Below are 16,613 nucleotides of genomic sequence, written 5' to 3'. Positions count from 1 at the left end.
TTTCTTTTCACGTGGGTGACCTAGTTCTGATAAGATCTACTCTGACATGCAAGCTGCTGTTGGCACATGGGGCTGCAATGCTTCCATAGAAATGTGAGAATCCAGAAAAGTCATCTTCTTCAAATACACTGCACTCTGGCTAATTGTCTAAATGTGACAGCCTTGCTGAACTGTAGAATTTTATTCCCATAATACCACTTCTGAATATTAATTTTTCTGGACTGCTTGAGGATATGAATTAAGCAGTCAGTATCTGGCTATGCTGACTCATGAACCTTGTGTCTGCTACTTCCAAAATAGTGCTTAAGCTGTTAAATGGGTCTATATTAAATATTCAAACGTTTAAACATTCGAATCACTAAAGATCGAACTTTAGTGATCAAACGCTTAAATGCTCGAATATTTTTGAAAAATTAAAAAAAAAATAAAACAAAAGAAAGAAAAACTAATGGGTGTAAGGAGGGGGGCAAGCCCCCTGCACCCCACACCCACACTACTTAAATATACCAACTCCGAGATTGTGCTACAGTGTAGAAAATGAAAATTTTTCAATTCCGCTCTGTAGTGCACTGAAGTGCGGTGTTGGAGTTGGTATATTTAAGTAGTGGGGGGTGTGGGGGGCACAGCCCCCCACGTTGGATGTGCAGAGAGGCTTTCCCCCCTGCTTAAACACTTTACATTTTTTTTTTTTTTAATTTTTTTTAAAATATTCGAACATTTAAGCGTTTGATCACTAAAGTTCGATCTTTAGTGATTTGAACGTTTAAGAGTTCGAATATTTAATATAGACCCTGTTAAACTATACTGCTTCTGTGGTAAAGGGGTGTTAAGATTGAACAGACTGAAGTCACATAGCTAACAATTTTGTATTACTGATACAAAGAAAATAAATAGATCTCCACTTAGCATTTAATAATAAACTACAGCTCCATGGTACACAAGTTTGCAAAGTTCCTAATTTTTAAACATTTTGTATTCTAGTCTGTGTAATGTTTCTCAAAAGTGCTAGGGTCTAAAATACAAATCATTGGCATGAATATCTAATTACATTATATTTCCTAGGTTCTAGTTTTCTGACACACATTTATTGGTAATGACTTGCTTGAAGTGTAATTTAATCAGAATAACAAGTACTAATGTAAGACAACCATTGCAAGGCTTGGAATTTAAATGGCAAATTAGAGTAAATGCGTTCTAATGTAAGCTGACCAGTTGTAGGCTTGCCAGTAAAAGAATAAAGGTCCATGCGTGAAGCAGCTAGGTTCATGTTTGCACTCCTTCTGCAGTCCTCTTATAAGCACTATTTCATTCAATATTCTCTAATTGAGATTTGCATGATCTCACAACCCTCACTGGAAAACTTGCTTATACCTGTTTTTTTACCTCTTTAAATGAATGCCGCAACCCTTTGCCTCCTCTCACACATTCCTTGTTTACTAGCTCATTTCCTGTTATCATGCCTGGTAAAAAAACCTCCCTATCTGTATCATGTTGCGTCTCTTTTCACTTTTAGCCAATACCATTTAACTATCAACAAGCTCCTTTAAACTCCCTTCACTAAGTGTTATAATTTTAGAAGTCGTTTTTAGAACCATGCATTTCCCATTCATCTCAGCTCTGGTCACCACGTAAAATCCCTTCCAATATGGTTTAAAACTTCCCATAAAAAGTTAAAATATTGCCACTTCAATGATCAATACACAACAATCACTGTATCTGTCTTCCTTGATACGTCTCCCTTTTCAGTACACTGGCCTTCTGTTTTTTTCCCCTGACTGTCCTTTTCACATGACACAGTGATAAATGATGTCTAACCCCAAGGTCTTTTCTTTCACTAGTAAACTACCAGTGCTGCCTCTTTCAGACTGCAGTCCTCATTTTCTGCTAAAAATTGTCACCTATCACATTTTAGCCCACACCTTCAAATGGGAAATGGAAGCTTAGGTGTAAGTGAAGACAATTCTTTTCAACCAGAGCCCCATCTAGTTCTAGGGGACCACACACTAAATATTACAAAATTCGATTCTTCGGGGTAGCACGTCACACTTTTTAAAAATAATAAAATCAACAGAATCACAAGGTGACAACTGTCTCATTAAAATAGGCTTTTTCATCTAGTAATAGGTAATCACAGTCTTCCAATGAAATACATTTATGTAGTTGCTAACAGATTGACTTGTAAAGTAAAATAACCACTGATAATGTCTTAATTATCATTCACATTCATTCTAGGAGCCTTGAGTGTTGTGACTAGAAGGCTTTGAGCCAATGAAGACTTATTAATAGATTAGATTACAAAGGGCTGGTCATAATCCAATAGTTATGATTGTGGATCCTGGCACAGCTAGAAGACCTAATTCACGTCCAGGGCTGGCCTTAGCTGACAGTACTGTTCTGGTGCCCCTTAAGCCCCACCCACACCATACTCAAGGAACACCCCTATTTGAGCCACGCCCACAGATGGGTCACGCCCACAAAACCCACACCAGTTTTCAATGTTTAAATGCATGAAAAAATCAGTCATACTGTAACAGACACCTTGTAGTGTATTTAAGACTGCAACTGAGAAATTTTATCATTAGAAAACAAGTAAAACTGCATTGCCCAACACAAAACAGCAAAAAAAAATGAGCGAGAGTTAAATATAGAATTTTAGCAAAATCATAAGGTAAAATCCCCACAAATACTCCTTCAAAAAGCTGCACCAGCAATGCTTATGTTGCAAATATACTTTAACATTCTATTGATCTGTATTAAAAAATCAAGTACATCACAAAATCAAAGCAGAATCTGTTCAGTTGCACATTACATGACTACTGCTGTTATGCTTTACCCAGCCATTGTTTTAATTTCAGCATATTATATATATTCAGCAGCTAAGTAAGGATTAAATAATAAAAAGTGACACTACTCTGATACACCAAAAATTCACACTAAAGAAACTCAAACTCAGAAATGTATCACTAGAAAACAAGTACAACTGCATTGCCCAACACAAAACAGCAAAAAAATTAGCAAGAGTTAAATATAGCATTTTTGAAAAAATCAGAAGATAAAATCACCACAAATACTCCTTCAAAAAGCTGTAGTAGTCTAGCAATGCTTACGTTGCTATCAAATATGCTTTAACATTCTATTGATCATTCTATAACTGCCTTGAGTCTGTACAATGCATACCTGAAACTGTTCACCATATTTGTGGACCCCAGTTATTGCATATTTCTTCCTTATTGTGAAAGCACATTAGATATTTGATTAGCGTTATAACATTTTTTTTCTTTCGCTCTCTCTCTCTGCACTCTTTGCCATAAGGCTAACATGTTGGCCCTTCATAGTTCAGACTGCCTGACACTTTGCAGTCATCTGCCAAGGCTGTCACAGGTCCATTTCTAGGCTTAATGTTGATAACACCCCTCATGCTGTGAACACTTTACTTGAAATCTGTAGAAGAAAGCCTTTATGATTCTATCACATGTACAAATTAATTAGGCATGATTTGAGAGAAAGTAAACAGCAGTGAAACACAGCAATGTGGAATGATGTGTGTTTGTACTTATATTTATGTGAAAGAAACAGCATTTTAACAGTGGGACAGAAATATGTAGAAATGGCTATGGTTCCAGCCATGATAATGCTGAATTATAGTCACATGATCTACTGGATGTTGTTAGTAATGAAGCACAGACGTACTGCATTGACCAAATCTTCCTGGTGAGTAGTAATCACAGGAAGTAGAAAACAGGGTTCTGAAAGACCATAGGTTTAAAAAAACGTAGTGTGATAATACATATCTGAACTGCAGCTAACTCAGGAAAAAAAGTTTGAAATTTGGTCCGCCTGATGCTGTTCATCTGATAGCAGAGTAAATGCCCATCTCAAACACCTCATACTATTTAGGTACCAAGGCTGTACTGTAGAGGGATCCACTGCCCGCTAGAGTTAAGGAGCACTTCTGCATAATTGCAGAGCTTAGATGTGTAGCATGGGTGTTCATAGGTTCATAGGTTCATAGGTTCATACTAGGCTATCTGCCCAAGGGCATTTATAAGCCTAGCCCATAGTTATGTGGCTTTCGCCACCCATTTAGTTTGAATAAAAACTATGCCTATCATTTTTCTGTGCCTCTGTCAAGCAGTGACACTGAAGTAATCCCTGGGGTATATCTGCGATCTCCCATCCATTGGTCAAGATTCCTCTTGAACAAGGCCAGCGAGGTGCTCTGCCTCACATGTACCGGGATTTTGTTCCACAGCATAGGGAGTCTCTGGGTGATGAATCTGTCCCTCCAGCACGTTCTATTTATAACCGTGTCAAGGTTTAAGTCTCCGCCCTTGTGGTTCTGAGGGATCTAGATTTTTGAGGTGAAGCATATTCATCAAATCTGGGTTTGACATGGCCTTATATGTCAGGCACAGGTCACCTCTGAGCAAGCGGTATGAGACTGAATAGAGCTGGAGTTCTTTCAGTCGGGCAGCATAAGACATATTTTGAGACCCTTTATCCTTTTGGTGAGGAACTTTTGGGGCCTTTCAAGCTGCAGCAGGTGTCTGGTGAGATACATTCCGAACGCGGCATTGTACTCAATCATAGGTGTAATAAGTGATCAGTACAGGGTGGCGATGGCCTCCCTTGATCTAGATGTGTATCCCTTCATGTTCTGGTGGGCGATATAGAAGGTTTTCCTAACTACTTTAGCAACATGGGTGTCAAGCGAAGGCTACTGTCAACTTGGGTCCCCAGATCCCTGATGACTTTTCTGTGCTCAGTGGATTGCCACCTATATGGTAGCTAGGGGTAACCTTGTTTTTCCCGAAGGGTATGACTATGCATTTTTGGCGTTTAACTTCAGGCCATGGCTCTGGCACCAGTTATCCGTTTCTGTGAGGCCCTTCTGGAGGATATCTGTGTCAGATGTGTTTTCGACTATGGCGCCCAGTTTGCAGTCATCTGCAAACTTTGTCAGCCATAACCCTCCTGTGTTTGCTTGTACTTCAGAAAAGTAGATGCCGAACAAGAGTGGACCCAGGACTGAGCCCTGTGGGACACCACTTGTGACAGGCTTTGAGTCTGACATGGCTCCAGCAACTCTGACCCTGTGGGTTCTGTCACTTAGCCAGTTTGCAACCCATCTTGTGATGTATGGGTTTACATTCAAGCTGATGAGTTTTTCGATGATACCTGAGTGGGGTATTGTGTCAAGGCCTTTGCCAGGTCGAGGTAGGCTGTATGGACTGCCTTTCCCTCATCAATGGCCTTGGTGACTGTCTCGAAAAAGTCAACCAAGTTTAAGAGGCAGGATCTGCCTTTGACAAAGCCAAACTGGGTTGGATCCAAAGTCTGCAAGTTCCCTATGTCTTTATTTATGAGTTCCATTATGATCCTCTCCATGGCTTTGCAGATAAGGCTTGTCAAGCTAATGGGGCGGTAATTTCCAGGGTCTGTGGAGGCACCGCCCTTATGAAGTGGGACCACAGTCACCGTGCGCCACTCCTTGGGTACGTATCCTGAGGTGAGGCTAAGATTAAACAGCTGTCCTAACTGTGGGTTTAATTCCTCATTGAGTTCATGAAGCACACAGCCGGGACACCATCCGTCACATGGATGCTGTGTTTTTGCCTTAGTGAGGGCAGTTCTCACCTGGGCGTTGGAGATGTTTGGGGGGCTACAATCCTCTGGAATAGATATCTCTCCTTTTGGGGGGGAGAAGTTTGCACTGAACCTGTCAGCCAGTATGTTAGCAATGTGTGTAGGTTCAGTAATTTTCACATCATTTTGAACTAATTCTGAGCATATCTGGGAGTTTCCTCCTAGGTTTCTAACATAGCTAAAGAAGGCCTTATGATTGTCTTTAGAGTCCTTGGCGATTTTTCTCTCAAAATTTGCCTTGGATGATTTTATGAGAGCTCTTAGTTTTTACTTATAATGATCAAAGGTGTCTTACCTTTCAAGGATTTTGCTCTATCTTGTAGTAGCTTCCTCCTTTTGTTGTAGAGCTTGTTTATGGCTGGGGTCCACCAGACTGGACGCTTGCCTTTGGTACAGAGAGTCTTAGTTTTGTTTGGGATTGCCTGATCCATGCAGTCCTGTAGGTGCTGGTAGAAGGCATTTGTAAGTGATTCAGCGGTTTGAGTAATGTTTACCACTGGCTCAGGGGCCTTAAAGGAGACCACACTAGTTTTAGAAGTGTGAAATCGGCTTTTGAGAAGTTTTTCACTGTGGTCTTTTTGTTTCAGGTGGGGCGGATGAGGACCTCCAGCGAGATTAGTTTATGATCTGATCTCACCAGTGAGGGGTATACTTCCGGTGTTGAACATTTTGATCCCATGTTCATGATGATGAGATCAAGTATGTTTTCTCCTCTTGTGGGGATGGTGACTAGTTGTTCCATGGCATTTGAGTTTATGAACTCCAGGAATCTTTGGGTTAGAGTGTTCGGGCTTGAGTAGTGTTCCCAGTCTATATTAGGGTAGTTGAAGTCACCTAGTATGATGGTGTTTGGAGATACATTTATCCCCTCCAATGTTTTCAGGAAGGCCATGTGAGGTTCCTGAGTTTGAGAGGGTGGCCTGTAACATGCTACAAATTGCAGAGCAGTCTTGCCTATGGTTAATTGCACCATATTAGCATATCCTTCTTAACCTCTGCCTCTCCTTGATCTTATCTGTCTGTCACTCTATAATCAGAGAAGCACAAGTTTATTCCTTCCAGAAATTAGGTAGATAACAATAGGCATCAACTGCTCATTTAGAGTTTTAACCTGTGAAATATCAAATGGCAAGCACACTTGCAAAATAACAAGCGCAAACAGAAGCAAATAGCACTAGTTTAAGGATACTGTTTAATAACTAATTTATTTGCAAGAAATTTGTACAGTTCGGGGATCAAACCATGATTTCTGATATTAACTAGATAATTTAGAGGAATGTTGACATAATAAACAACTTCAGCTTCAATTTCACTTAAGTGCTTAATTACCTAAGTAGTTGCAAGCAAATCAAAGTGAAGTACAAGGCAATGGCAGGCTATATGCATATGGGTTACTTGAGAGTTTGCGCACTTAAAATACCGCTGAAGAGTTTGAAAGTGAACTTTCTGAACTTTCCCAATGTTTTGATGCAGGAGATAAAGGTACAGTGTGGACTGTAGAATTTGTCTTTTCCTACTGTACGTAATGAGGGGTGTAGGGAGCTTTGCCAACCTACAAAAAAAAACTTTTCTTTTTATTAGAATCTCTCTGATTTGAGGTGTTTTGCTTTCAAATCTTGTAGATTAAATTTTTTTTCTGTCTTAACATTCAAACTTTTTATAGTTCGAACATTGCATATGTACTACAGCAGATGTATCAATTAAACCAGTATTTTAAAAGTTAAGATAAAACAAGTCATACCTTTAGCAATAACAGCATATTTGTGTGTCTTAATGATGACAATTTTAGCTAAATTTAAGAATATAACAAGTAAGATCCTTATGTCTCTAAAAAACTACAACCAGCAGCAAGTTCAAAAAATAATTCTAGGTTTCAAGTCACTTTTAAGCAGCAAATAACCAGCAAACTAGTAAACAAAATAAAGTTAGCCGATCACCACATCAAGTTGTATAAAGCCTGAGCACTACCCATTGTACTGAAAGCAATTCAGGCATCCAAGCTGCACAGCTCATACACCTAGTAAAGTCCCAGTAATAAGGCAGCAAACAAAGTCCAAAAAACGAAATTACCAAAAACGGTGTCGGTAAAATTCCATAAATATAAGGCCATAGGGTTTAATATACATAGATCACAAAGTAAACATGTCACATGACAGAAGAGTCCATTAAAATAATCCAAGACACCAAACATCCAAAACAGTTAACCGCAGAAAAACGGAGGTTGAAATGTGCAAAACCAAATACAAAAATAATTAAATCCATTGAATCTGTTGTGTACTTAAATGGACATTAAAAAGCAAACCCTGTTATTTAATTTAAGTATTTAAGTATTTAAGTATTTAACAGCTGAAGTTGGGTATTTTATTAAATAAACTTGTTCAGTTTACTACTTAACTTAGCTTCACTTTCCAGCTCTTGCAGCATTTTTTTGTGGATTTTAGCAGGCTTTATAAATAAAAATGCTGCAAGAGCTGGAAAGTGAAGCTAAATTAAAGTAGTAAACCAAACAAGTTTATTTATAAAGCCCGTTATTATCCACAAAAAAAAAAGCTGCAAGAGCTGGAAAGTGAAGCTAAGTTAAGTAGTAAACTGAACAATGCAACAAAAAAGTCCCAGTAAACTGAACAAGTTTATTTAATAAAATAACCAACTTCAGTTGTCAAGTACTTAAATTAAATAACAGGTTTGCTTTTTAATGTCCATTTGAGAGTGAAAGTGAACACATTCCCACCAATTTCCTGGACCCTGACTTACCTTAGCGAAGCAATTGAAGCAGCAAAATCAATAAATAATGAACCACCAAGCAAGAGACGGCTGGAGGCACAAAACAAAAAGCCCAAACTGCCATTGTGTAGCCCGCGTGGCCCTGCAGCAGAGAACCAGACAGACCGCCGATGAGTCATTCACGTCCAGACCAGAGATTACACTAGGAAGTAGTAACGTAGCCTACAGATGCGCCCGCCTCTATCTCATCAGTGAAGAAAGGAATGAGAGGCGGGTGTGAGCTGAGTGACTTATATACACTGGATTGGAGCAGTAGCCAGGGACGAAGTGTGGGGGAGGGCGCAATTGCCTACAATACGGGCGGGGGTGGTGGGAGCGGCAAAAGTAAAAAGATGTGTGCGAAAGTTGAGTGAAAGTAAAAAAAAAGTGAAGTCATTAAATTGCGCCCTTTTGAGGCCGGCCTGTACGGCGCCCTAGGCGGTCACCTAGTTCGCCTATGCCTAAGGCCTGCCCTGTTCACGTCCTCCAGGCTCAAAGTATCAACAGCCAAGGAATGAATCAAAAACGCCTCAGAGGCCCTTTAGAGCCTTTGTCATGGGAACAGGGTTACAACAGGGGACAAAGGTTGGCTGGCTGGCTGAATGTTTTTAGAACATCACAATTAACTTTTGTTTTGTGTATGGAAGTATGTCTGTGAATGTTTGCTGCTTAGGGTCAGAGTTAGGGCTTAGTAAGGAAATAGATTTAATGTTGTGCATGTTGTCTCCCTATTCCAGTTTGTATTTATATAACATTGAAGGATACACAGGAAGTACACAAAACTAATACTAAAAGTTGAAGGCCTGAATTATGACGATATACTTGAATATCTAGGAATTTTGTTTATAAAATACAGATGGAAGAGAGAAGACCTTATGCTAGTCTACAGGGTTTTGAAGGATGCTATCCTGTGGGGAAGTCTGGTGTTTTCAAAGTGCCCATCCATCAACATAACATACAGCGCATTTTATTGGTGACAGCCCTCTCAGATTAGGCACAGAGAAGGCATGTAATGATTTAAGCTATTGAAAACCATGTGCTGTGGAAGAAGAACCATAGTACGGGGCTTTGAAAGGGTATTCAGAAACTGGAGTTTTCCTCCACATACTGTCATAGACTGTAATAAAATATTGTTCTTTATCAAGGAATTAGATGGCCACTGCAGTGACCATTGTTACCATGTTTAGGCAGGTGAGATGTGCTTCATTGTCAGAGCCTGGATTACTGTTTTATTGTATGTTGTTGGTAAGGTGGAGGAAAATGGGTTTGGGCCATTTGTGCTGTTTCTAAACACAACGTTTGAAAATTGTAAGTTAAAACTTACTGTTTTTTGTTAATCTTTCTTACTCCTTTACTCTGGTTATCATTTCTTTTCAGGGGGTTCTTGTAAAATTTCTTTTTCCCATTCCTTCTGTTTTTGAACCAAGGCCGCTTGTCATTTTCAGATGATTGGAATGCTCCTTCTATAGGTGTGTCTGTGGTAGGAACATTCATCCAACTGACAGGCACACCCAGCATCTTTATTGCTATGGCAGAGCCCACATAGCTCTGTGATATTTCTTTTGCAACAACTGCAACTGTTCATCTTTTAAAGATGAGAAAGGAACTTCTCAAAATACATTTAATTAAAAAGTCTCTTTTAGCTAAATCCAAGTCATTTGAATCCTTTGGCTCTTGACCTGTCTTTTCCCTCAAATGTGCCTCTTACTTTCTCTATGAAACAAAGGGCTTTTATTTTTGTAAAATTACAAGACTTGCACATTCTGTATCTTGTCAGAATGGTTCAGAGCTTCAAACTATGTCTCATACTGTAGCAAATTTGTTTTGCTCAATGATGGACAGTGGTGCCCCATCTCCCATATTTTTTTCTGAAGTGCGAGGACTTCTTTGTGGCCTTCTATCCTTAGCCCACATCCCTCATTCTGATGATATCTTCATTGCCAATACAAATTTTATGTCAGTGTTGGCCCTCAGGTTGACATCTCGATCTTTTACAAGCAGGTTTAAATACCAGAGCTAGTATAAATACTATATATTCCAGCACTGATGCTATCAACACTGGGCTTGTCTCAGGTGGTGCTCTCACTGTCAGAGCTGCTGACATGAAATGCTGGTCACCATGTCCTTGATACTGAGTTTTGCACTGCCAACCTGATTCCAATATTGATAAGTTATTCAGTGACAATGTCACTGGTGTCAGCTTGTCTGCTCTTGCTGAAAAAGCCAGCAAATATCCTCTCTTATGTTGTATTCCAATGCCTGCATCTCTGTTCTCTCAGAGGCATCTGTCCTAGGACTCTTGGGCTTTCAGTTTGTCAACCCCACATAGGAAATGGGAATTCAGAAGGCTGCCCTCTGCAAGCCCTCCTCAAAACAAAGTTCTGTTTTATCTGATTTCCCTACAGAAGAGGTCATGTTAAGTTTAAAACATAAAATATATTGATTCTCTTCCAAAGCCTTCTATGGAGCACTTGGATGATGAGGAAAGGGTAAAGTATCCAACCTCCAGATTTGTGTATAAATTGCATAAATGAGCCAGCTCTAATCTATTATACAAGATCTGCAAACCCACAGGCAATAATGTTTTTTCGTATATCTTTTGTTTTGTGCCAATGCATTCCTTCTGATGGATATCTTGAAGGATGCCACCAGAGTTGCTTAGAAAATCTTTGATTCAGTGGTTCGTGTTATGAAATAGACACATTTGTGTTTCTGGCCTTTCAGGGAATGTGCTGTTGTGGTAGAGATCTTCAAGCCTGTTACTGTGATCTTGCCACTTCCCAGAACCCAGCTGTCCACCTCTCAGATAAGAATCTCATGCAATAGACAGATTTAGGAAATGTGTTTGTGTTTGTCACCTTAGCTGGGTGGGTGCTAAACTATGCATTGTATATGGTGTAATTTGAGAGGGCTATCACAGATAAACTACACTGTATGCTGAGTTGACAGATGGGCTCTTTGACAGACAATCTTATCTCCCAAGCCTCAACCACCTCTAATATGAGCAGCCTCTTGATCTATATTCTCTTCAGCACCATAGAGGAACTTATAAAACTCTAATATATGGGTTAGCCATTTTATGCACACCTGCTTCAGGGTGACTTCACTTAGGACTCTTAAGACAACCTTTCTACATTCTCCTTTTTCTGGTCCAGATATCTTTCAAAGAGATTAATGAGCACCTAGAAATTACAGAAAGGCAGGGAAAGATTCCCATCACTTTGCAAGTCAGATTCCAGTCTCCTCAGCATACCTCTTTGAGGATGCAGAGGAGTCAGTGCTGCATTAATTTCTAATGAGGCACACAACTCAAACCATAGCAAGAAGCATCTGTGATGAAGACCAAAAAAAAGCAACTTCTAGCAGAGTCACATGCTGTCACAAAATCTTCCCAGACTGTCCCACTTCTACAAGCAATTGGTAACCATATTTTCCTTCTGCCTATCTATTTCAGCCTTCATCGCCAGGTGACAGATCAGAACAGCTGTGGCACAGGCTATACAATTCTCTTCAATGGTCCTTTAATTCACCCTCCCCTGCATGTTTACCTAGTGTCCCATCCTGTAAGAAGAATGCTGCAAGGTAGGAGGTTTCCAACCTCTTTCTATAAAGAACTATCTAAGAGGTTCCATCCGACACAAATAGGCCACAATTGAGATTTGCTGTTGTCCTTAAAGACAAATGACCTCAAGCCAGTTATTGTTCTTACTGAACTAAACATCTTCAGTTCATTTCAAATCTTTCTAATGTCCATGCTATAGTCTGCCCTTCCATGCTTACTAGAAGTTTAGTTGAGGTGCTGTTTGAACCTTCAAAATGTCTCTTTACACATAAAGATCACCTGATACATAAAGATCACCATGGGATCTAACAGGTACGTGCAGTTATGGATAAGAGACAGTCAGTACTAGTTTTAGGTGCTCCCATTCAGTCTCATTTCTACCATAGGGTGCTTGACAAATGTATGTCCATAGTCCAGCTCACCAGAGGCTGCAGCTAACATCTTCCTTTATCTAGATGATTGACCCCTTGCTGCTCCTTTGGTTATGACCCTAACTTCATCTAGAGAATATCTGCTTAATAAGTACCATTTTATTAGAATAAGAATGAAACTTACAAATTCTCATGTGCTGAAATTCAGAAGCTGTCAGCTCAACATGATTCTATGCCAGGCACATCTTCCCAGGAAAATATGTCATTCTGTCAAGCTGCATTATCTAAGGTTCTAGAGGTGAGCTCAACCTGATTTCAATATAGCTGCAACATTCCAAGATATATGACAGCAGTGATAGCCAAAGCGGCACTTAAAAGGAGAGTTCTGCAATGACAGCTTAGATATGAGGCTCCAGAGATCAGATTCCATGTCCCTTACAATCAAAACTTCTAAAGCCTGTAAATGGTATCTCCTTTCTTCGACACCCAATGAAACCTATGAGACCCACAGACACTTTCTAAAAGGACCTCTTCCATTGACTGGTAGATAAAATGATTTGTAATGGATCGTTTTTCCTTCCTTATTGCCATAACTCCCTCTTCATCTGTTGTGCTATGCCATACAATTTTCAGGTGGATGAAATCACATGATAAATTATTTTTATAACACTGACTCTGCAAATGTAAATGAGGCTAACAATATCCATCTCAAAGTAAATTTAATGAAACATAAACCATGTTGGGACAAAAAGTTTTATTGTCCAGAATAAATTAGCAGCTTCTGAGATTAGACAAAAATGAATTTAACATGGTAGACTACAAAGACTACTATAGTCTCAATTTAGGTGGTATCTTCTAGGATATTCTTCCAGTCATAATTTATATTCTTAAGCTGACAGCAACATTATGCAGTCACCCTCTAGTGACAGCTTGGACTGTTACATTTCAGAAGGCTCTCAAAAACTCTGAGCAGGTTTCCCATGATTCCATACTGTCATTTTCCCTTACACAAACAATACTCTATTTATTACAGAATTTGTAATAAAATCAAGGTCAGAATAATCTCATGTTTATAACTCTTCTCTTAGTTAAGCAATGTTCCATAATAGACTTTTGTTTATTAATTTACAAAAGAGAACTTTTTCAAAATGGCAATACACAGCTACAACATCTTGTCTCATAGAACACAGACATATTTTCTGGCATAGCTCGCTCAGAAGTAATGTCTATAATAATTCCCAAAGAACACAGATATGTTTCCTGACTCTGCTTGTTTAGACACAATATCTAAAATAAAGAAATTAATTTTGACAGTTGTGCTTTTGCACTCTGTATATGTTAACATCCTTCTCATTTTATATGCATTTCAGAACTCCCTTTCTCAGGAAGTCATGGTCACTCACTCTAATAATGTAGTAGAGGAATGGATGCTATGTCGCAATGTAGGGTGGACAGAATCTTGAGTCTTATCCTGAGATGCTTTGGGGTTCTGGCAGTGAGTCATACAGTTCCACCACTTCCTAGTGATGAATCACCTTCAGGGGAGGCCAAATACTTTGTGATAAAGCTGATTCATTTTATTTTGTTTCCTGATGTATAGTCTGTTGGCCAGTGCATAGTTGGCAGACTATGTCTTTTATGGGTCAAGCCTCAGTACAACCTGCTGCATCTCCATCCAGTGCAAAATACACAAACTCCTTCTCTCTTGTTCCTCCTCTGGTAGGTCAGCCAAAGGATGCTGTTGTATCCAACCAGCTCCACAAGGTCTTTTAAGATTTTCACCATTTCTTATGATTGTGCGATTCATCTAGAATACTCAAAAGAGTATACTCCCCAAGCCAAAAGTCCTTCTCATATTGCTCTTCTGGCTTTGGGAAACATGGTTTCTTACAGGTTTTCTCTTGTTTTCTGGAGAAACCCTTATGACTGTGCTCCAGTCAAACCATCTGACCTGTCTCTCTGGCAGATCTCACCTGGACACTCATTCCCTCATACTCACAACTTAGCTTCTCCAGTTCTGCAAATTGTTAGTAATCCTTGTATTTCCATTTAAGTCATAAATATGTTCTTCGCAAAAGCCTTCTATTTACAAGTACATCTGGGTGATGTGCTGAGGCCTAGATATTTCTTTTGTTTCTGATCCTTCAGTTTTTAGATGATCCTTCTGAGATTTTTTTTTTTTTTGTTCTGTACATAGTTAATCTTCTTGCAAGGCCCAGATTACCACTATTTCCATACAGAAATATATAATGCTCTGACATCACTCACAGTGTGCAAAACCATTTGAAGGATAGTTTTCTTTTAAACCTCCTGAACAATATCCAGTACCACAGTAAAATTTATATTTCATGTTGGAGAAGTTTATTTTTCTCCTCTTTGAATATGCCTCTTCAGTAGTCTTAAAATGCCTTTTTGAGGAAAATCTATTTCTAGTCCAAATTATATTTGCTAGAACCTCCAAGCCTCATGGTTTTTCAGTTAAAGCACTTTATCTCATATTTTCATAATGACAGAGTCTCACGTAGAGCTAATCATGTCTGATGTAAATTGGGCAATAAAAACATATCAGTTTTCTTTGGTATTCTACCTGTTCAATACCTGGATGTGCACTGGAATCTTAGATTTTTATATAGACAGAACTGAAGAAATATGCAAGGATGACCAGTTATGTGTGTCCTTTATAGGTTCATAGGTTGGTACTAGGCTATCGGCCCTAGGGCCTATACAAGCCTAGCCATAACAATTCCCTGGATATTTCTTCCCACAATATTTACTTCCCTGGACCCCTGTCTGGCAGGGCGACTGACGTGACCCCCAGGGTAAATTTTCTATCTCCCATCCAATCGTCAAGGTTCCTTTTGAAGAGGGCCAATGAGGCGCTCTGCTTGACATGTATGGGCAGTCTATTCCAGAGTATGGGGAGTCTCTGGGTCAGGAACCGATCCCTCCAGCATGTTTTGTTCATTGTGATGACAAGGTTTAAATCCCTGGAGCATGTGGCTCTGAGGGATTGGGATTTCTGTAAGTGGAGCATGTCCAACATCTCAGGGTTTGACATGGCCTTGTATGTTAAGCAGCGATCACCTCTGAGTAGACGATATGCCACAGAGTATAGCTGGAGATTTTTTAGAAGGTCAGCATAGGGCATCTGCTTTAGGCCTGTGATTCTTTTAGTGAGGTATTTCTGCGGCCTTTCCAGCTGTTGCAGATGTCTTGTAAGGTGCATACCAAATGGGGTGTTGTACTCTATAATGGGTCTAATGAGGGATGAGTACAGTGGGACAATAACCTACTTTTTTCTGGATGAAAAGCCCTTAGTGATGAGGTGTGCCACATAGAAGGATTTCCTGACTGCTGTGGCGATGTGGTTATCGAAGGTGAGACCACTGTCCACATGTGTCCCTAAGTCTCTCATCACAGTTTTGGTGTTTAATGTACTGCCACCTATGTGGTAATTCATGGGTACATGATTTTTCCCAAAGGCGATAACTATACATTTCTTGGCATTAAGCTTGAGTCCATGGCTCTGGTGCCAAGTATCTGTTTCTGTAAGGCCCTTTTGTAGAATATACACATCATTTGGGGATTCAATAATGGCTCCCAGTTTGCAGTCATCTGCGAACTTTGTTATCCAGAGTCCTTTAGTGTTGGCCTGTACTTCAGAGAAGTAGATGCCAAACAAGAGAAGTCCCAGGACTGAACCGTGAGGTACTCCACTTGTCACTTGTCTGGAGCTGGATTTGGACTCGGCTACTTTTACAGTCTGGATTCTATCAGTAAGCCAGTTGGCAACCCATTGAGTGATGTAGGGATTTATGCCCAGCTTAGTAAGTTTATCTATGATTCCAGAGTGGGGGATGGTGTCAAAGGCCTTGGAGAGGTCCAGATAGGCTGTGTGGACCTCCTTACCCTCGTCCACAGGTCTGGAGACTGATTCGAAGAAGTCAGTCAGGTTCAGAAGAAAAGATCGGCCCTTCACGAACCCAAACTGGGTGGGGTCCAGTGTTTGAAGGTTGCCAAAGTCTTTGTTTATAAGTTCCATGATAATGCATTCCATGCCCTTGCAGATCGGGCTCATCAGACTGATGGGATGGTAGTTCCTGGGATCCAAGTTGGATCCCTCCTTGTGGAGTGGGATAACTGTAACTGTGTGCCACTCAATGGGCATGAAGCCTGAGGTGAGGCTTTGATTAAACATGACACTTAGGTGAGGTGCTAGTTCATTTTGTAGTTCATGTAGTACACAGCCCAGGATGTCATCTGGTCCCATG

General features: G+C 39.9%; 1 protein-coding gene across 1 annotated transcript in view; it reads right to left on the bottom strand.

The window, feature by feature from the left end:
• The window catches only part of NLRC3 (NLR family CARD domain containing 3), a 778,434-nt gene that overhangs the window by 12,303 nt on the left and 749,518 nt on the right, over window positions 1-16,613 (bottom strand). The window lies entirely within an intron of this gene.

This window comes from Protopterus annectens, chromosome 12.part0, assembly GCF_019279795.1.
Source record: "Protopterus annectens isolate FY-2018-M chromosome 12.part0, PAN1.0, whole genome shotgun sequence".
NCBI lineage: Eukaryota > Metazoa > Chordata > Ceratodontiformes > Protopteridae > Protopterus > Protopterus annectens.
This window is presented reverse-complemented; position numbering and strand designations above follow the sequence as displayed.